Source organism: Bufo bufo, chromosome 1 (assembly GCF_905171765.1).
Source record: "Bufo bufo chromosome 1, aBufBuf1.1, whole genome shotgun sequence".
NCBI lineage: Eukaryota > Metazoa > Chordata > Amphibia > Anura > Bufonidae > Bufo > Bufo bufo.
Window position 1 is genome coordinate 825,904,922 of NC_053389.1, and position 22,949 is coordinate 825,927,870.

Genomic DNA, 22,949 nt, shown 5'->3' on the forward strand with positions numbered 1-22,949 from the left:
CGGAGTACAATGTCCATTAGCCTTTGAAACGTAGCGGGAGCGCCATGTAGACCAAAGGGTAATACCCTGTACTGATATAACCCCTCTGAAAGCCGTTTTTTCCTTGGCAGACTCTGTCAAGGGTACCTGCCAATACCCTTTGGTGAGGTCCAACACAGAGAAATACCAGGCTTGGCCTAACTTTTCAATAAGCTCATCTACTCAGGCAAAATACTAAGTGATTGTGCATACCTCAATTGGAGGGATTCATCCAACGTATTTGTATACAAGAGATTCCTATAGTGTAATGGCAATAATTATTTTATTGTACATATATTAGAAGAAATATATAAAAGATATAGTTTAAAAAAAATATATATCTTTCTTTAAAACAATTCCCTTCTATGATACATAGGAAAATATCGGAGATATTAAACAGCAGGAAGTGTGGAATATTGGAACCGTGATGTAGTTGGGTCCCTGTATTCAATATCTCGGATACCTCTCAAAAAGCCGTATAGCAACTGGATCATGTGTCTGTGACGAAAAAGAATTTCCTCAAATAGTTTAAAGTGCAAATATACTTGTAATGCAATACATACAACAAGTAGTTCATGAACAGTAGGGCCATAGTGAATCAATCAATCAAGTTGCTGGAGTTTATCCACCTATAAAAATATCTGTAGGAGGACTTAAAGGGCTTCTGTCACCCCACAAAACTCATATTTTTTTTTTTTGGATAGTTACATTCCTTATAGCGCGATATAGGAGAATATAATCTTATCACTTACTTTCATGCGGCCGTTTCTTTAGAAAACAAAGTTTTATAATATGTAAATTCGGTCTCTACCAGCAAGTAGGGCGTCTACTTGCTGGTAGCCGCAGCAGAAAACCGCCCCCTCGCCGTGTTGATTGACAGGGTCAGCCGGGATCTCCTCCTCCGGCCGGCCCTGTCAGTATTTCAAAAATCGCGCGCCTCTGTTCATTCGGCGCAGACGCTCTGAGATGAGGAGGCTCGTCTCCTCAGAACTCCCTCAGTGCGGCTGCGCCGATGACGTCTTCTCTTTCGGTGATGTCATCGGCGCAGGCGCACTGAGGGAGTTCTGAGGAGACAAGCCTCCTCATCTCAGAGCGCCTGCGCCGAATGAACAGAGGCGCGCGATTTTTTAAATACTGACAGGGCCGGCCGGAGGAGGAGATCCCGGCTGGCCCTGTCAATCAACACGGCGAGGGGGCGGTTTTCTGCTGTGGCTACCAGCAAGTAGACGCCCTACTTGCTGGTAGAGACCGAATTTACATATTATAAAACTTCGTTTTCTAAAGAAACGGCCGCATGAAAGTAAGTGACAAGATTATATTCTCCTATATCGCGCTATAAGGAATGCAACTATCCCAAAAAAAAAAAAAAAGAGTTTTGTGGGGTGACAGAAGCCCTTTAATAAGGTTAAGGTGCAAATGGTAAATCTACCTATATAAAAAACTCTGTAAAAAAATTCCTGTAAAAAATTCATCCAGCAAATAGTTCATCCACAGTGTGACCGCAATATATTGCAATAAGTTAAAGTGCGACCAGTAAACAATTCATCCACAAAAAGATTTAAGGTGCAAATGGTGAATCCACCTATATAGAAAAAAAATCTGCAAAAAAATCCTGTAAAAAATTCATCCAGTAAAATTGTTCATCCACAATGCATCCGCAATATACTGCAATAATTTAAAGTGCGTCCAGCAACCAATTCATCCACAATATGGCCGTGATGTCTATTGGAGTTTGAAGCTAGATGTACTGTAGCTCAATTATGCAGCAAAGTATTGTTTTTCCAGATAGGATGACAATTGGTAATATATGAATAGATGTATTGGTCAATGCGGGTTCCTTATATAGTCTTGCAATTTCTATAGACTAGCTTGATACATATATTTGGTTCACGTGATAGAGCTGGATATTAAATCCGTTACTCACAGTTGGATGTCTCAGATGATTTCAGTCCCAGTGAGTAATCTGTCCGGCGGTATCGCAGGAGATGTAAGATTTCTCTCTATGAAATATGTGTAACATACAGACTATGCTGTGGGCATCACACTGCTTGGAACACCACGCTAATAGTATTAGTGTCTGTAGCCGCGGCGTCCCACGTGCCTACAGAGATCACGGTGCCTGCGCCTTCCGGCGTCTCCTTGCAATCTGGAATGATTGCAGGGTCCAAGTGTTAGTTGGTTTCACGTAGTTGCGGTTAGTGTCAGGTACCGCATTGGGGGAATATTAGAGCGCTCTTGAGGACATGGGAGTCCGATAGTAGTAGATGACGTCTGGCTGGGGGTCCTCTCTCACCATTTTTTGAGACATAATTTTCTTATAAATTTCTCAATAACGATGTAGACTTCGAACGTATTTAATTTGTTAGTCGCCGCAAATTTGAGGCCTTTGTTCAGCAAGTTAATTTGTGCTGAGGTCAAAATTTTAGGACTCAAATTTACAATAGAGCTCGATGATTCATCTATTGGTGTTGGTTCTCTCCCTCTCCATAATTTCTTCTTTCTCTGTGTTGATAGGGTGAGTGATTTCTCCTTGGTGTCTGATAGTGTTGAATCTGTGTCCTTGAATTCTTCGTTCCTAGGGTGTTTTGGTGTTGTTCCGTGTTGTGATAAAAATCTGGGTTGTGATGACGCTGTCTCAAATTGTACAGAGGGTTGTGCCTTGGTGCTGTTTGTCGAATTCGTGTTTGTGGTGTTGGCGATTGTCTCGATACTTGTCGTGTCCGTGCTCTGTGGTGAGGGGGGGGTGTAGTCTAAAAAATGGTGTTCAGATAGTGCTTCCTATTGATTAGTAGTAGGTATTGTGATTTTTTCACGTGCTGACTGTGAGTCATAATCTCCATTTCTATTTCTATTGGTGAATTCTAGTCCCTCTTCTCTTTCTTTATCTACTATAGGTTGTGTGATACTATTTATATTTCCTTTTTGATTTTATTTTAATATGTTTTTGATTTTTTTGGGGGATTTTTTTTAAGATAATTTCTTGTTCAATCTTATCTAGACTATGACATAGTCTCTCCTGCCATTTGTTGTAATCCTCATTTTTGGGGAGTTTATCTACTTTTTCTTTCATCTCTTCAATTTGTGTTGTCAATGTTTCTAAGATTTGGGATCTTCTTTTGATAATCAATTCCATCAGGCCAACGGATTGGGTCCTGAGGAATGTTTACCATTCCTTATCAAATTCAGTTTTAGTAAGATCCTGAGCGGGGAATTTAATGAATTGTAGACCTTTTGGTATTTTACCTTGTTGTATGTATAAACTAAGTGATCTTATTTCCCACTGTTGTTTCAATTGTTTATGCATAAGGATTTCTAGTTTCTTAAAAATGTCAGCTTCTGAGATGGTGATTAAATGTTGATTATTTGTAGCATTTTCAATATCCAGTTGTAATGAAAGCACCTTAGATAGTTTCTCTTCTAAATGCTTCCAAATGTCCATATTACAAAAATTAGGGAGCTCAATACACAATGGGTGTATAAGTAAAGAAGCAAATAAAATTGGTTTGTGATGGCTCACCTAATTGTTGTGTATGAAATGGGTGCCCCAACCATTGTAGACACACCCAGTCTATACAATAGAAAAAGACCAAAATACAAAGTGATTGTGCACACCTGAATTGGAGGGATTCATCCAACGTATTTGTATACAAGAGATTCCTATAGTATAGTGGCAATAATTATTTTATTGTACATATTTTAAAATAAATATACACTGCTCAAAAAAATAAAGGGAACACTTAAATAACACAATGTAACTCCAAGTCAATCACACTTCTGTGAAATCAAACTGTCCACTTAGGAAGCAACACTGAGTGACAATCAATTTCACATGCTGTTGTGCAAATGGGATAGATAGCAGGTGGAAATTATAGGCAATTAGCAAGACACCCCCAATAAAGGAGTGGTTCTGCAGGTGGTGACCACAGACCACTTCTCAGTTCCTATGCTTCCTGGATGATGTTTTGGTCACTTTTGAATGCTGGCGGTGCTTTCACTCTAGTGGTAGCATGAGACGGAGTCTACAACCCACACAAGTGGCTCAGGTAGTGCAGCTTATCCAGGATGGCACATCAATGCGAGCTGTGGCAATAAGGTTTGCTGTGTCTGTCACCATACTGTCCAGAGCATGAAGGCGCTACCAGGAGACAGGCCAGTACATCAGGAGACGTGGAGGAGGCCGTAGGAGGGCAACAACCCAGCAGCATGTGTCTGCTCAAACGGTCAGAAACAGACTCCATGAGGGTGATATGAGGGCCTGACGTCCACAGGTGGGGGTTGTGCTTACAGCCCAACACCGTGCAGGACGTTTGGCATTTGCCAGAGAACACCAAGATTGGCAAATTCGCCACTGGCGCCCTGTGCTCTTCACAGATGAAAGCAGGTTCACACTGAGCACATGTGACAGAGTCTGGAGATGCCGTGGAGAACGTTCTGCTGCATGCAACATCCTCCAGCATGACCGTTTTGGCATTGGGTCAGTAATGGTGTGGGGTGGCATTTCTTTGGAGGGCCGCACAGCCCTCCATGTGCTCGCCAGAGGTAGCCTGACTGCCATTAGGTACCGAGATGAGATCCTCAGACCCCTTGTGAGACCATATGCTGGTGCGGTTGGCCCTGGGTTCCTCCTAATGCAAGACAATGCTAGACCTCATGTGGCTGGAGTGTGTCAGCAGTTCCTGCAAGACGAAGGCATTGATGCTATGGACTGGCCCGCCTCATGTCTCGCTTTATCCACCAACGTCACATTGCACCACAGACTGTCGAGGAGTTGGCATATGCTTTAGTCCAGGTCTGGGAGGAGATCCCTCAGGAGACCGTCTGCCACCTCATCAGGAGCATGTACAGGCATTGTAGGGAGTTCATACAGGCACGAAGAGGCCCCACACACTACTGAGCTTCATTTTGACTTGTTTTAAGGACATTACATCAAAGTTGGATCAGCCTGTAGTGTGTTTTTCCACTTTAATTTTGAGTGTGACTCCAAATCCAGACCTCCATGGGTTGAAAAATTAGATTTCCATTTTTTTATTTTTGTGTGATTTTGTTGTCAGCACATTCAACTATGTAAAGAACAAAGTATTTCAGAAGAATATTTAATTAACTCAGATCTAGGATGTGTTATTTTTGTGTTCCCTTTATTTTTTTGAGCAGTGTATATAAAATATAGTTTTTTTTAATTATCGGAGATTTTTACATAGGAAAATATTGGAGATATTCAACAGCAGGGACTGTGGTATATTGAAACCGTGATGTAGTGTTTTTTTTTTTTTCGGCACAGACACATGATCCAGTTGCTATACGGCTTTTTGAGAGGTATCCGAGATATTGAATACAGGAACCCAACTACATCACGGTTCCATTATACCACAGTCCCTGCTGTTGAATATCTCCAATATTTTCCTATGTATCAAAGAAGGGAATTGTTTTAAAGAAAGATATATTTTTTTAAAAAAATATATTTTTTATATATTTCTTCTAATATATGTACAATAAAATAATTATTGCCACTACACTATAGGAATCTCTTGTATACAAATACGTTGGATGAATCCCTCCAATTGAGGTGTGCACAATCACTTAGTATTTTGGTATTTTTCTATTGTATAGACTGGGTGTGTCTATAACGGTTGGGACACCCATTCCATACACAACAATTAGGTGAGCCATCACAAACCAATTTTACCATTGAAAAGGGTCAACATATTTTTAATTAGCATATAAAAAGACTTACCGATTACATCATCACGGCGTTGTTTGTACTGCTGCCTCCTCCACCTGTCATAGCAGTACTTGCCATGCATATCTGATATTTTCTGTGTGTCTTTTAGTGTTGGGCCACGGTGGTCAAGTCCAACGGGAACATTTTCTAATAAGGTCTTGTAGGCCATCTCTCTCTCACACCTTCACTGTCTGTGCCCAATACACAAACTTAATCCCCAGCTACTAAGGTGAGAACCAAATTGGTGCATTATATATGCATACTCCAGGACTATATAGAGATAGAAAAATGTATCAACTTTGAAAATCTTTATTAACTCTTGGAATTGATGTAATATCATCAAAATTCAAACGGGAATAAATTACTTAGAATGTAAGGAATCCATAGATACCAATAACGTTACTGTAGTACTTAAGACTCAGAAGAAATTAAGACTAAGGTTGAGCGAACCCGAACTGTAAAGTCCGGGTTCGTACCAAACTTTCGGATTTTTGGACCCCGGACCCGAACCCGAACATTTGCGTAAAAGTTTGGGTTCGGGTTCGGTGTTTGGCGCTTTCTTGGCGCTTTTTGAAAGGCTGCACAGCAGCCAATCAACAAGCGGTTAACTGTCTGACCTTAGAAGCCATCACAGCCATGCCTACTAATGGCATCGCTGTGATTGGCCAGAGCAGCATGTGACCCAGCCTCTATATAAGCTGGAGTCACGTAGCGCTGCACGTCACTCTGCTGTGCTTATTGTAGGGAGAGGATGCTGCTGGACTTGTGATTTCAGGGAGAGAATAGGAGATAATCTAACTCAGCGATCTACAGAGAAATAGTTGTGTGGGTGCAGGGCACAATCATTTCACCCTGCCCTGAGCCCATTGACCAAAAAATGGTCCATTTTATGCAAGCTCAGTGCACCAGCACTACATCTGAGATTTTGGGACATTGCAAATCACCATTTTTTTGGCAAACTACAACATCTGGATTAGTCAGTGTGCAATTTAAGGTAGAAATACACCCATCATTCTCTGGGGTTTAAAAAACACACTTTTTTGACAAAAAACACTATTTTCAGGCCTTGCAGCATCAGCATGTGTGAAATTACAGGCTTATATACTGCTGTCAAATTCAGTTGTTAAGCAAACACTCGTTTGGGCACAAATCTTTTTGTTGGCAGCCTTTGATGCAGTTGTCATTGTGAGATACACCCTTAATACATTTGGGTTACATTCAGAGATTTTAAATACCGCCATTTGGTGCACCAATATTGAATTCAGGCCTACATTGGTTCAGACCATGTGAGATACTCCCTCTACATACAGGAGTTTGAATCAGGGTTTCGAAATACAGCCATTTAGGGCAAAGATATATTTACTTCAGGCCTACACTGGTTCAGACCGTGTGAGACACCCCCTCTACATACAGGGGTTTGATTCAGGCATTTAAAATACAGCCATTTGAAATACAGCCATTTTGGGCAAAGAAATATTTACTTCAGGTCTACACTGGTTCAGGCCGCGTGAGATACTCCCTCTACATACAGGGGTTTGATGAAGGCATTTGAAATACAGCCATTTGAAATACAGCCATTTTGGGCAAAGGAATATTTAATTCAGGCCTACACTGGTTCAGGCCGTGTGAGATAAATCCTCTACATACAGGGGTTTGATTCAGGCATTTGAAATACAGCCATTTTGGGCAAAGAAATCTTTATTTCAGGCCTACAGTGGTTCAGGCCATGTGAGATACTCCCTCTACATACAGGGGTTTGATTCAGGCATTTGAAATACAGCCATTTGAAATATAGCTATTTTGTGCAAAGATATATTTCCTTCAGGCCTACACTGGTTCAGCCCGTGTGAGATACTCCCTCTACATACAGGGGTTTGAATCAGGCATTGGAAATACAGCCATTTTGGGCAAATAAATATTTACTTCAGGCCTACACTGGTTCAGACCGTGTGAGATACTCCCTCTACATAAAGGGGTTTGATTCAGGCATTTGAAATACAGCCATTTTGGGCAAAGAAATCTTTATTTCAGGCCTACAGTGGTTCAGGCCGTGTGAGATACTCCCTCTACATACAGGGGTTTGATTCAGGCATTTGAAATACAGCCATTTGAAATATAGCTATTTTGTGCAAATATATATTTCCTTCAGGCCTACACTGGTTCAGACCGTGTGAGATACTCCCTCTACATACAGGGGTTTGAATCAGGCATTGGAAATACAGCCATTTTGGGCAAATAAATATTTACTTCAGGCCTACACTGGTTCAGACCGTGTGAGATACTCCCTCTACATAAAGGGGTTTGATTCAGGCATTTAAAATACAGCCATTTTGGGCAAAAAAATCTTTTATTGAGGCCTAGTCTGGTTTAGGCCGTGTGAGATACACCCTTTACATACTGTCGTTCTATTCTACTATTAATTAAACACCCATTTTGGGCAAGATCCTAAATTTGAAAAATATGAGGAGAGCGTCAAATTAGGGACGTGGTCCAGGTTGTGGTGCTGCTGGTGGAGCTCCTGTTGCTGGGAGAGGAGGTGGTCGATCTGTGCCAGCTACACGCACAAGTGAAATCCCTTCCTCAGGTGCGAGTAGGCGACAGAACCTGCAGCAGTATTTGGTCAGGCCTAATGCGGCCCTATGAATGGTGAGGCCTGAACAAGTACAGGGTGGGCCATTTATATGGATACACCTTAATAAAATGGGAATGGTTGGTGATATTAACTTCCTGCTTGTGGAACATTAGTATATGTGAGGGGGGAAACTTTTCAAGATGGGTGGTGACCATGGCAGCCATTTTGAAGTCAGCCATTTTGAAACCAACTTTTGTTTTTTCAATAGGAAGAGGGTCATTTGACACATCAAACTTATTGGGAATTTCACAAGAAAAACAATGGTGAGATACACCCTTAATACATTTGGGTTACATTCAGAGATTTTAAATACCGCCATTTGGTGCACCAATATTGAATTCAGGCCTACACTGGTTCAGACCATGTGAGATACTCCCTCCACATACAGGGGTTTGAATCAGGGTTTCGAAATACAGCCATTTAGGGCAAAGATATATTTACTTCAGGCCTACACTGGTTCAGACCGTGTGAGACACCTCCTCTACATACAGGGGTTTAATTCAGGCATTTGAAATACAGCCATTTTGGGCAAAGAAATCTTTATTTCAGGCCTACAGTGGTTCAGGCCGTGTGAGATACTCCCTCTACATACAGGGGTTTGATTCAGGCATTTGAAATACAGCCATTTGAAATATAGCTATTTTGTGCAAAGATATATTTCCTTCAGGCCTACACTGGTTCAGACCGTGTGAGATACTCCCTCTACATACAGGGGTTTGAATCAGGCATTGGAAATACAGCCATTTTGGGCAAATAAATATTTACTTCAGGCCTACACTGGTTCAGACCGTGTGAGATACTCCCTCTACATACAGGGGTTTGAGTCAGGCATTTGAAATACAGCCATTTGAAATACAGCCATTTTGGGCAAAGAAATATTTACTTCAGGCCTACACTGGTTCAGACCGTTTGAGATACACCCTCTACATAAAGGGGTTTGATTCAGGCATTTGAAATACAGCCATTTTGGGCAAAAAAATCTTTTATTGAGGCCTAGTCTGGTTCAGGCCGTGTGAGATACACCCTTTACATACTGTCGTTCTATTCTACTATTAATTAAACACCCATTTTGGGCAAGATCCTAAATTTGAAAAATATGAGGAGAGCGTCAAATTAGGGACGTGGTCCAGGTTGTGGTGCTGCTGTTGGAGCTCCTGTTGCAGGGAGAGGAGGTGGTCGATCTGTGCCAGCTACACGCACAAGTGAAATCCCTTCCTCAGGTGCGAGTAGGCGACAGAACCTGCAGCGGTATTTGGTCGGGCCTAATGCGGCCCTATGTATGGTGAGGCCTGAACAAGTACAGGCGATAGTACAGGGTGGGCCATTTATATGGATACACCTTAATAAAATGGGAATGGATGGTGATATTAACTTCCTGCTTGTGGAACATTAGTATATGTGAGGGGGGAAACTTTTCAAGATGGGTGGTGACCATAGCAGCCATTTTGAAGTCAGCCATTTTGAAACCAACTTTTGTTTTTTCAATAGGAAGAGGTTCATTTGACACATCAAACTTATTGGGAATTTCACAAGAAAAACAATGGTGTGCTTGATTTTAACGTAACTTTATTCTTTCATGAGTTATTTACAAGTTTCAGACCACTTACAAAATGTGTTCAATGTGCTGCCCATTGTGTTGGATTGTCAATGCAACCCTCTTCTCCCACTCTTCACACACTGATAGCAACACCGCAGGAGAAATGCTAGCACAGGCTTCCAGTATCCGTAGTTTCAGGTGCTGCACATCTCGTATCATCTGAAGGCAATCGTCTATGCTGTGAAGATACAAGATGTGCAGCACGTGAAACTACGGATACTGGAAGCCTGTGCTAGCATTGCTCCTGCGGTGTTGATATCAGTGTGTGAAGAGTGGGAGAAGAGGGTTGCATTGACAATCCAACACAATGGGCAGCACATTGAACACATTTTATAAGTGGTCAGAAACTTGTTAATAACTCATGAAATAATAAAGTTACGTTAATACCAAGCACACCATTGTTTTTCTTGTGAAATTCCCAATACGTTTGACGTGTCACATGACCCTCTTCCTATTGAAAAAACAAAAGTTGGATTCAAAATGGCCGACTTCAAAATGGCTGCCATGGTCACCACCCATCTTGAAAAGTTTCCCCCCTCACATATACTAATGTGCCACAAACAGGAAGTCAATATCACCAACCATTCCCGTTTTATTAAGGTGTATCCATATAAATGGCCCACCCTGTAGATTGGGTTGCTAACAGTGGATCCAGTTCCTTCACATTGTCTCCCACCCAGTCTCCTGCTGAAAGACCACAGTTGTCACCTGCAGCCGATATCCATCAGTCTTTCACCTCACCCCCTTGCAAATCAGTCAAGCAGTCTGAGCCCCAAGTCATGCAGCAGTCTCTTCTGCTTTTTGATGACTCTGTTAGCAGGGTTTCCCAGGGCCATCCACCTAGCCCTGCCCCAGAAGTGGAAGAGATTGAGTGCACCGATGCCCAACCACTTATCTTTCAAGATGAGTACATGGGAGGACCATCGCAGCACGTCTCGGATGATGACAAAACACAGGTGCCAACTACTGGGGCTTTCGAAAGTGTGCAGACCGACAAGGAAGGCAGGGGTGAAGACTGGGTGGAAGATGATGTGGAGGAGGATGAGGTCCTCGACCCCACATGGAATCAAGGTCATGCGAGTGACCTATGTAGTTTGGAGGAAGAGACGGTGGTCGCACAGAGCCACCAGCACAACAGAAGAGGGAGCAGGGTGCAAAAGCCTAGTGGACGTCCTCTAGACAGTACACCTTCTACTGCCCACCGCAGCAAGGGACCGAGCACACCAAAGTCAGTTCCAAGGAGTTCCCTGGCGTGGCAGTTCTTCAGACAATGTGCTGACGGCAAGACACGAGTGGTTTGCACGCTGTGCAATCAGAGCCTGAAGCGAGGCATAAACAGGCGTAGACACCTCAAAAACCAAGAAAGGTCTCTAGCTCCTCCTGCTTCCTCTTCTGCTGAAGTCGCGGCCTCTTCATCCACCTCTGGAGTGACAGTACCACCTGGCACACCGCAAACAGAGGATCTGCCAGCAACACCAACACCTGGGTAACCAAGCATCTCTACAATGTCCCACGGAAGCGTTCAACTCTCCATATCCCAAATGCTGGAGAGGAAGAGGAAGTACCCCCCTACCCACCCATGATCCCTAGCCCTGAATGCCAGCATTTCTAAATTACTGGTCTTTGAAATGCTGTCATTCCGTCTGATGGAGACGGATAGTTTTAGAGGCCTTATTCCGGTGGCTGTCCCACAGTACGTCATGCCCAGCTGCCACAACTTTTCAAGGTGAGCCATTCCTTCCCTTCACAACCAAGTAGGGGACAAAATCAGGTGTGCACTGCGCAACGCCATCTGTGGCAAGGTACACCTTACTACGGATACGTGGACCAGTTAGCACGGTCAGGGCCATTATATCTCCATAACAGCACACTGGGTAAATGCAGTGGCTGCTGGGCCTGAGGCGGATAGCAGTTTGGCGCATGTCCTTCCACCACGAGGATTGCAGGGCGCCTCCGTTTGCCTCCTGTTGCTTCCTTCTCCTACTCTACTTCCTCATTCTCTACCAGCTCCTCATCCGGTCAGCGTAACACCTTCACCACCAATTTAAGCACAACCAGGGGTAAACGACAGCAGGCAGTTTTAAAACTTATCTGTTTGGGGGACAAACCCCACACCGCGCAGGAGCTGTGGACGGGCCTTAAACGACAGACCGATGAGTTGTTTGTGCCAGTCAGCCTCAAGCCCAGCCTGGTGGTGTGCGATAATGAGCGAAATCTCGTAGCAGCTTTGGGACTAGCCGGTTTGACGCACATCCCTTGCCTGGCGCATGTGCTGAAATTAATGATGCAGAGATTCCTTAAAACTTACCCCGATATGTCAGAGCTGCTGCACAAAGAGCGGGCCGTCTGTGCGTGCTTTCTGCGGCGTTCTTACCCTGCTGCTGCTCGCCTGTCAGCGCTGCAGCCTAACTTCAGCCTTCCCGCTCACCGTCTCATATGCGACGTGCCCACAAGGTGTAACTCCACAGTGGAGTTTCAGCTGCAGCACGCACGGGTGAGTTGCTCGGCGGAACAGTACCACTTCACCACCAATGACTGGGTCTCCATGTGAGACCTGTGTTCCTTGTTGCGCTGTTTCGAGTACTCCACCAACATGGCCAGTGCCGATAACGCTGTTCTCAGCGTTACTATCCCATTTCTATGCCTCCTTGAAAAAACGCTCCTGGCGATGATGGAAGAGGATGTGGCACAGGAGGAGGAGGAGGAAGAAGAGGGATCATTTCGTAGGTTTTCCGGCCAGTCATTCTCAAGTGGCTCCGAGGGTGGGTTCCTGCACCCACAAACCCAAGGTACACAATTGTCCAGCCAGGGCACAGTTCTGGAGGATGAGTAGGTGGAGGATGAGGAGGAGGAGATGGAGGAGGAGGAACCATGTTCACAGCAGGGTGGCACCCAGACCAGCTCATGGCCATCACTGGTGCGTGGATGGGGGGATACAGAGGACACAGACGATACACCTCCCACAGAGGACAGATTTTCATTGCCTCTGGGCAGCCTGGCACACATGAGAGATTACATACTGCAGTGTCTCCGCAACGACCGCCGAGTTGAGCACATTCTAACTTGTGCTGATTACTGGGTGGCCACGCTGCTGGATCCCCGTTACAAGGACAACGTACCGTCCTTATTTCCATCACTGGAGCGTGATCGTAAGATGCGCGAGTACAAGCGCACGCTGGTAGACGCACTGCTGGTGGCATTCCCACCTGACAGCAGGGGCAGAGTGGAAGCACAAGGCGAAGGCAGAGGATGAGGAAGAGGTCGCCAACGCAGCTGGGGCACCTCCAGCACCTCAGAAGGCAGGGTTAGCATGGCTGACATGTGGAAAAGCTTTGTCAGCACGCCACAACAACCAGCACCACCAGCTGATATGGAACGTCTTAGCAGGAGGCAGCATTTCACCAACATGGTGGAGCAGTATGTGTGCACACGCCTTCACGTACTGAATGACGGGTCTGCCCCCTTCAACTTCTGGGTCTCCAAATTGGGCACATGACCTGAGCTTGCCCTTTACGCCTTGGAGGTGCTGGCCTGCCCTGCAGCCAGTATATTATCTGAACGTGTGTTTAGCACGGCAGGGGGCGTCATCACAGACAAGCGCAGCCGCCTGTCCACAGCCAATGTGGACAAGCTCACGTTCATTAAAATGAACCAGGCATGGATTTCTCAGGACTTGTCCGTACCTTGTGCAGAATAGACATGTATACCTGCACTAAGCAGCCATTGTTATACTGCAGCGCAATTGCTCATGTTTGTATTTTGGATATTTCACACTATTTTGTAGTGTACCTTAATGTTACAAAATTAAATTAAAACCAAAAACCTGTGTTGGCATCCTTGCACGGAACATCTTTTGAGTCTGGCATCCAGGTCACCTTTGCCTTGATGGGTCGTGCACCTGGTGATTAGCGGCAGGGGTCATATTTGAATTCGCAATATTTCGCGAATATTTTGTAGAATATTCGTCGAATATTCGCAAATTCGAATATTCGTTATATTCTACGATTTTTTTACTCGAAAAATCAGCAAGGTAATGATCGTGTAATATGCAAATTTTCATAATGCTAATTTTTATTGCGAATTTTTCAACTTACAACTATTAGACAAAGAAGATTATGCCACTATATTAGCTAAATTGCTCTATATTCGTATTTTTTTTCCGAATATTCGCTATATTGCTATAACTTTGTTTTTTCGAATATTCGTAATATTCTAAAACAAGAATATATAGCAATATAGCGAATATTCGAAAAAAAAAATGAATATAGAGCAATTTAGCTAATATAGTGCTATAATCTTCTTTGTCTAATAGTTGTAATTTTTTTCTCATCTGAAGTACAGATTGGAAAAAAATTAAATTTAAAAAAATTAAAAACTATAAAAAAAAAAAGATTATAGCACCATATTAGCTAAATTGCTCTATATTAGTTTTTTTTCGAATATTCGCTATATTGCTATATATTCTTGTTTTAGAATATTCCGAATATTCTAGCAATATAGCGAATATTCGAAAAAAAACTAATATAGAGCAATTTAGCTAATATAGTGCTATAATCTTCTTTGTCTAAGGCTGGGTTCACACTCGAGCGTTTTACAGCGCGTTCAAACGCGCTGTAAAACGCTCAACACATGAAAACCAATGCTTCCCTATGGCCCTGGTTCTCACTTGAGCGTTTTACATCGCGTTTGAACGCGCTGAAAAACGTGCTGAAAAATGCCCTACGCTCAAACAAGTTCTTGAGCTTCTTTGGGGCGTTTTGTCGCGCGTTTGCAGCCATAGGACACTGCAGTCAATCACACAAACGCGCGTAATACGCGCGTTCACCATGGACAAAAACGTGCACAAAAACGCGCGACAAAAACGCGCGTTAAACGCGCATATCAAATTCGCTCATGTGTGAACCCAGCCTAATAGTTGTAAGTTGAAAAATTTGCATTACGAGAATTTGCATTACGAAAATTTGCAAACAACACTACTCCTAAAGTCAAATATACTGCAGCCTTCTTATTGGCTCACAAGCTAGAAGCAGGGAGGGATCATGTTTACTGTGTAAAAAAAAATTAAAATATTCGAAATTACGAATATATATCACTATATTCGAAATATTCGCAAATTTTCGAAGTACTTATATTCGCGATAAAAATTCGAAATTCGAATATTCGTGATCAACACTACTGGTGATTCGACAAGGAGCTCTTATCAGATGGTTTGGAGAGAATGGTTGCTTTTCCGTGGTCGTTTAGGTCATGATGGGGTTAGTGGGGATTTAGTCCCGTTGTTGCTGTTTTTCATTGGTTCTGCCTACGAAACGGGTTTCTCGGGTTCCAGTATATTGAAACGGTTAGCTTACTGGTTTAAACTTTTGAATATTCCTGATATCACAAAGGAATTTGTGGTAATTCAAGCATTAAAGGGCTACTGCAAGTCGGTCGCTTCTATGGATGGTCTTCATCCAGTTTCTTTTGATTTGTTAATGACCCTAGTTGTGGATTTACAGTATGTTTGTGTGTCTGTTTGCTAATGTCTATTGTTTTCGGCGGCGTTTGTCCTTTTTTGGAGCTTTTTGCATCAGCAAGCTCAATAGTCGCACCTGTGTGTCTCATGATGGCTTATAACGGATGTTTCTTGTCACGCGGATCGGGTGTTGTGCTGGTTGAGGAAATCTAAGTCCGATTAGCAGCGAAGGTGGCGTATGATTGAGCTGTTTGCTATCAATGGTTCGGGCGTCTGTCCGATGTGATGTGTCCGGGAGTTTTTAGCGGTCCGGTCGGACCTTCATTGGGGTTCTGTGTTATTGCATGATGACGGTAGGATCCTTTCCCGTTTTCAAATTGAGGCAGTTTTTAGAAAGGGTATTACCAGGTGAGGCCTGAATGTTAGGGAGTATGCTTCTAATTCATTCAGGATTGGGGCCGCCACGGAAGCGGCTAGATGGGGTTTGTCCAACGGGCTTGTTCGCAGGATTGGTAGGTGGGAGTCTGGGAGATTCCAGTTCTATGTGCATCTGTCTAGTTTTTATATTTCATTATATTCTGTTCCTGGATTTAACTTTTTCATTTTCTTCTTTTAGCTCCTGGAATTTGCCTAGTTTGGATCGTAGGCCACTCCTATGTCTATTGGGGTGCCCTGCGTGCCGATGTATGCCCAGATGGCAGGCAGCTTGGTTTCCCGAGGAGAGAGGTGAGCCTGCGTTGGATCGGAGTTTGAGGCTTGTTATGGGGTGGAGTGCTTCCAGAGTTGCATTTTTACTCCCGTTTAGACAGGGCTCATGTTGTATTTGCTTTACATGCTGGGGGGAATTACCTTGGCATTCAGTCTTCTAGGCAGCTGATCTGGGATATTAAGTTTGATATCCTGAGATTGTTATCCTTGTTTCCTGGTATTTTGCTGGTATGGTCGGCAATGATAGCTCGTTTGCGGTAGAGGTGTGCTCGTTCAGTTGAGAAACTGAATAAAGCGAGGGGTAGGATTATTAAGGAGGTGTCCCGTTTTGTTTAACGTAACAGAGGGGTGGTGGTTCGAAGTTCCTGATCGAGCTATGATGAGATCTGATGGTGTACATTTGAATGAGGTCGGCATGGACATTTGGAATCTCAGTTTAACGGAAGTGATTGAAACGGCTGTCAGGGTGTGGCGGGATTTGCAGCAACAAGGAGTCATGTCTGCTCTTCTTGGCAAGGAGAAGCTTATGCATTGAACGTATTGAGGTGCTAGTTGGGGTACCATTGGAAAGATGGCGCTCCCCAACAACGAGTGGTCTAAGGGATCGGTTTCTGGATACCAGAAGCTATCATCCTCGAGTCGGTGTGTTGCGACTGGGGATGTCACGACAACCATGACCTCCTCTCTTGATAACCTGTTTATGTTTTAATATGTTTCATGATGTTCATGATGTTTATAACATGTTTTTTTAATAAAGAGGCTGCTGTGGCCATCCTTTTCCATTGTAACATGGTTTCAAGACTGGCTATTTTACAGTTAAATAGATTCTCCCACTCTGCAATACCCTAGTCAAGTGAGGGCCAAAAAGGGGCGAAGCTACTGCAGGCTCAACATGACAGGGTTTGCAGGGGAGACTTGGAGCGGAAGGGGTTAATAGTTTGATAGAAGTGGTGGTAGGGCCGTGGGTGGTAGCGATTGGGTCAAGCAGGGTCACATGGGCCTGAGAGGAATTAGTAGGAGGGGGTATGTGACATCCGGCCAAATGGCAGTTAGTCATCTGGAGAAGGACCTGGGAACTGCACACCCGCCCTCCCTCTTGTTACATGGCTTGTGGGTGTGGGTCTTTTGTCTATATTTGTCACGGCTGTATGTGAGCAACAAGAGCATGCACAGAAAATAGAGCTACTGACCGAACCCAAACTAGGGAGGATAAAGGGTGACCCCTGTCAGACCCTCAAAGCTCTCCCTATGCTGCTAAGCCCATGCCCGGATCCAAATGGTGAAACGAGGCATGCCCGTGTACCTAAGACTGATGACCACTGTAACCCCTACAATAGTGGAAGGGGCACGGCCACAGGTGCCCTGCTTAGTATATGGAGGGAACCGTGGTCGCCTCGGATCCAGTCAGAAAACACACAGATACACTACAATGTCTGCACACTTAGCTGAAGGAGCTGCAGCCGCAGAGAAGACGGATCCAAAGACAGGCTGGCAATATCCGGAGTACTTGCTGCAGCAGAACACAGGTCCAGTGAAAGGATAGCATACAAGGGAAGATACTCAAGCAAGAGCTACAACTCAAATGAGAAATATAATCCACAGCCTACAAAAGGAGGAGGGGTGATTTAAAGGCTGGGAGGAAGGAAACAGAAAGTAAAGAGCTCATCACAGGGGCGGAGAAACAGAGCAGTGAGAACTCCTCCAAGCTCTAGTAGTGACATCATCACAGGGGTGGAGAAATAGAGCTGTGAGAACGTCCCAAAGCTCTGGTAGTGACAGTACCCCCCCCCCCCCCCCTCTACGGGTGGACTCCGGACACCCAGGACCCACCTTTGTCAGGATGAGCCCTATGAAATGCCCTGATGAGGCGAGTGGCTTTAATGTCCGTCACCGGAACCCACATCCTCTCCTCAGGACCATAACCCTTCCAATGAACGAGGTACTGAAGAGAACCGCGGACAATGCGAGAGTCCACAATTCTGGAAACCTCAAACTCCAGATTGCCATCAACCAAAATTGGAGGAGGAGGCAAAGAGGAGGGTATCGTGGGCTGGACATATGGTTTTAAGAGAGATCTGTGAAATACATTATGTATCTTCCAAACCCGTGGAAGATCAAGACGAAGGCAACAGGATTGACGACTGACAAGATTTTATAAGGCCCAATAAACTTGGGACCCAATTTCTAGGAGGGAACCTTCAGTTTAATATTTCTTGTAGACAACCACACCAGATCACCCACATTCAGGTCCGGACCAGGCACACGTCTCTTATTAGCCACACGCTTATACTTCTCACTCATATTTCTAAGATTACTCTGAATCTTTTGCCAAATGGTAGACAAAGACGAGGAAAATCTCTCCTCCTCAGGTAAACCAGAAAGAGCCCCTTCCGAGAATGTCCCAAACTGCGGATGGAACCCATATGCACCAAAGAATGGTGACTTATCAGAAGATTCCTGACGACGGTTGTTCAGAGCAAACTCAGCAAGAGGGAGAAATGAACACCAATCCTCCTGGTTCTCTGCCACAAAACAGCGCAAATATGTCTCCAGATTCTGATTGAGGCGCTCAGTCTGACCATTGCGGGTGAAAAGCAGAAGAGAAGGACAACCGAACCCCCAGGCGAGAACAGAAAGCCTTCCAGAATCTGGACACAAACTGCGTGCCTCTATCGGAAACAATATCAGAGGGAATGCCATGCAATTTAACAATATGGTCGTCAAAAGCTTGCGCCAACGTTTTAGCATTGGGTAAACCAGGGAAAGGTACGAAATGAGCCATCTTGCTAAAACGGTCCACCACCACCACCACCACCAGGATCACCGACTTCCCTGAGGAACGAGGAAGATCCGTGATAAAGTCCATGGACAGGTGTGTCCAAGGACGGGAAGGTATGGGTAACGGGAGAAGGGAAGCTTGTGAGACGTGCGAGCGCACGTCTCACAAGCAGCCACAAAACCCTCCACCGACTTACGAAGAGCCGGCCACCAAAATCTCCGAGCAATGAGATCTACCGTGGCTCTACTCCCGGGGTGACCAGCAAGAACAGTATCATGATGCTCCTTGAAGAGTTTGTGACGTAGCTCAGGAGGCACAAACAACTTCCCAGAAGGACAACGGGCAGGTGCCTCAGTCTGGGCAGCCTGGACCTCGGCCTCCAAATCAGAATATAGAGCAGAAACAACTACCCCCTCCGCCAAAATGGGACCCGGGTCCTCGGAGTTTCCTCCTCCCGGAAAACAGCGAGAGAGAGCATCAGCCTTCACATTTTTGATCCCAGGGCGGAATGTAACGACAAAATTGAATCTGGAGAAGAACAGAGACCATATGGCCTGTCTCGGATTCATACGCCTGGCCGACTCCAAGTATGCCAGATTCTTATGGTCGGTAAAAACGGTGATAGGGTGCCTGGCCCCCTCCAACCAATGGCACCATTCCTCGAAAGCCAACAACTCCCTATCTCCCACATCATAGTTTTTCTCTGCCGGGGAGAGTTTTTTAGAGAAAAAGGCACAGGGTCGCCATTTGGCAGGAGAAGGGCCCTGGGACAAAACCGCACCCACACCCACCTCGGAAGCATCCACCTCAACAATAAAAGGTAAGGAAACATCGGGATGCACCAAGACGGGAGCAGATGCAAAACTCTCTTTAATCTTAGAAAAAGCTGCAAGCGCCTCCTCCGACCAAGAGGAAAAATCCGCCCCCTTTTTTGTCATGTCCGTGAGGGGTTTGACAACAGAGGAATAATTCAAAATGAACTTTCTGTAATAGTTCGCAAAACCCAGAAAGCGCATCAATGCCTTCTGATTCTCAGGAAGCTCCCACTCAAGTACAGCACAGACCTTCTCCGGATCCATGCGAAAACCAGAAGCAGAGAGGAGAAAACCCAGAAATTGAATCTCCGATACCATAAAAAGACATTTCTCCAGCTTGGCGTACAATTTATTTTCCCGCAGAATCTGCAGAACCTGAAAAAGATGATCCTGATGGGTCTGAACATCAGGGGAAAAAATCAAAATATCATCAAGATACACCAATACAAATTTCCCCATTAAATGGTAGAAAATACTGTTAACAAAATGCTGAAAGACGGCCGGAGCATTCATCAGGCCGAAAGGCATAACAAGATTCTCGAAATGCCCGTTAGGGGTATTAAAGGCCGTTTTCCATTCATCCCCCTCTCTGACCCTGACCAGGTTGTACGCGCCTCTCAAATCCAATTTGGAAAAAACCTTGGCCCCAACAATTTGGTTGAAGAGGTCCGGGATCAGAGGAAGGGGATAGGGATACGGTTCAGCTCCCTAAAATCTAGGCAAGGTCTCAGAGAGCCATCTTTTTTAACAAAAAAAAAAACAGCGGCAACAGGTGATTTTGAGGGACGAATATGCCCCTTATCGAGACTCTCGGAGATATAGGTTTGCATTGCGATTCTTTCCGGTTGTGAGAGATTGTAGAGGCAAGCTTTTGGCAGCTTGGCGCCGGGAATGAGGTTAATGGGACAGTCAAACTCCCGGTGAGGAGGTAGCTCCTGAACACCGCTCTCGGAAAACACGTCCGAGAAATCAGAGAGAAATGATGGCACAGTTTTAGTAGACACCTCTGCAAAAGTCGCTGTGAGACAATTCTCTCTAGAAAAGTCACTCCACTCATTTATTTGCCTTCCTTGCCAATCAATAGTGGGGTTATGTCTAGTGAGCCAGGGTAACCCCAAAACTAGAGGAGAAGGCAATCCGTTAAGGACAAAACAAGATATATCCTCCACATGAGTGTCACCTACAGCTAACCGGATATTGTGAACAATGCCCTTCAGAGATCTCTGTGAGAGTGGAGCAGAGTCAATAGCAAAAACAGGTATATCCTTTTCTAATGTGCAAACCTGAAAACCATGCATGGCTACAAATTGAGTGTCAATAAGATTGACGGCCGCTCCACTATCGACAAAAATCTCACAAGAAATGACTTTGCTCTCTAGCGCCACCCTGGCAGACAGGAGAAAACGGGAACTGCAGGTCAGAGGAAAAGCATCAATTCCTACATCAACTTTGCCCAAAGTAGCAGATGAAGCAGAGTTTGATGATTTACCTTTTGAGGTTTTTCTCTTATTATCGCTCTTAGTACAGTTCAAGAATCTCCTAGATGGACAAACATTTGCCAAATGACCTATGCCCCCACAACAAAAACACACCATACCCTGAGGACTAAATCCTCTTTTATCAGGGGCAAGTCGACCTAGCTGCATGGGTTCCTCCTCAGAGGGGACCGAGACAGGATGAGGCCCCTGCATACTGAATGAGTCTGCACCACTGCCCCTAGACTGACAATGGCTGGACAGAGAGGTCTCGTTTCTTTCTCTTAGACGCCTGTCAAGGCGTACCGCCAATGACATGGCAGACTCTAAGGACGTTGGTCTCTCATGGAAAGCAAACGCATCTTTCAATCTCTCTGAGAGACCATGACAGAACTGACTCCGGAGTGCAGCATCATTCCAACCTGAATCAGCTGCCCATCTCCGAAATTCAGAACAATAAAGCTCCGCAGACAGTTTGCTCTGGCATAAAAAACGTAAGTTAGATTCGGCCAGAGCAACACGATCCGGGTCATCATATATCTGCCCCAGTGCCACAAAAAATCCTTCCACGGATCGAAGGGAGGGATCCCCTGATGGCAGCGAAAAAGCCCAAGTCTGAGCATTACCCTTGAGCAGGGAGGTGATAATCCTCACCCTCTGCTCCTGATTACCAGAGGAATGGGGACACAAGCAAAAATGGAGTTTGCATGCCTCTCTGAAGCGAACAAAACTCTCACTGCCCCCGGAGAACGTTTCCGGAAGTGAGACCTTTGGCTCGCAACAGACTCCATAGGCCGGAGCAGAGCCCAATGCTTGAAGCTGAGTCATAGATTGACGGAGATCCGCTACCTCCAAAGAAAGACCCTGCATGCGGTCAACCAGGCCAGAAAGCGGATCCATGTCAAAAAAGACGGTTTAGGTGGATTATAATGTCACGGCTGTGTGTGAGCAACAAGAGCATGCACAGAAAATAGAGCTACTGACCGAACTCAAACTAGGGAGGATAAAGGGTGACCCCTGTCAGACCCTCAAAGCTCTCCCTATGCTGCTAAGCCCATGCCCGGATCCAAATGGTGGAACGAGGCATGCCCGTGTACCTAAGACTGATGACCACTGTAACCCCTACAATAGTGGAAGGGGCACGGCCACCGGTGCCCTGCTCAGTATATGGAGGGAACCGTGGTCGCCTCGGATCCAGTCAGAAAACACACAGATACACTACAATGTCTGCACACTTAGCTGAAGGAGCTGCAGCCGCAGAGAAGACGGATCCAAAGACAGGCTGGCAATATCCGGAGTACTTGCTGCAGCAGAACACAGGTCCAGTGAAAGGATAGCATACAAGGGAAGACACTCAAGCAAGAGCTACAACTCAAATGAGAAATATAATCCACAGCCTACAAAAGGAGGAGGGGTGATTTAAAGGCAGGGAAATCAAACGCAGGAGGAACAGCTGGGAGGAAGGAAACAGAAAGTAAAGAGCTCATCACAGGGGCGGAGAAACAGAGCAGTGAGAACTCCTCCAAGCTCTAGTAGTGACATCATCACAGGGGTGAAGAAACAGAGCTGTGAGAGCGTCCCAAAGCTCTGGTAGTGACAATATTTGTGTAGCATCTTGTCATAGCAGCTGGCGAGGAGGAGGTCATGCATTGAACGGATTCAGGTGGTAGTTGGGGAGATGGTGTCCCCCAACAAAGAGTGGTATAAGAGATCGGTTTCCGGATACCGGAAGTTATCATCCCCAAATTGGT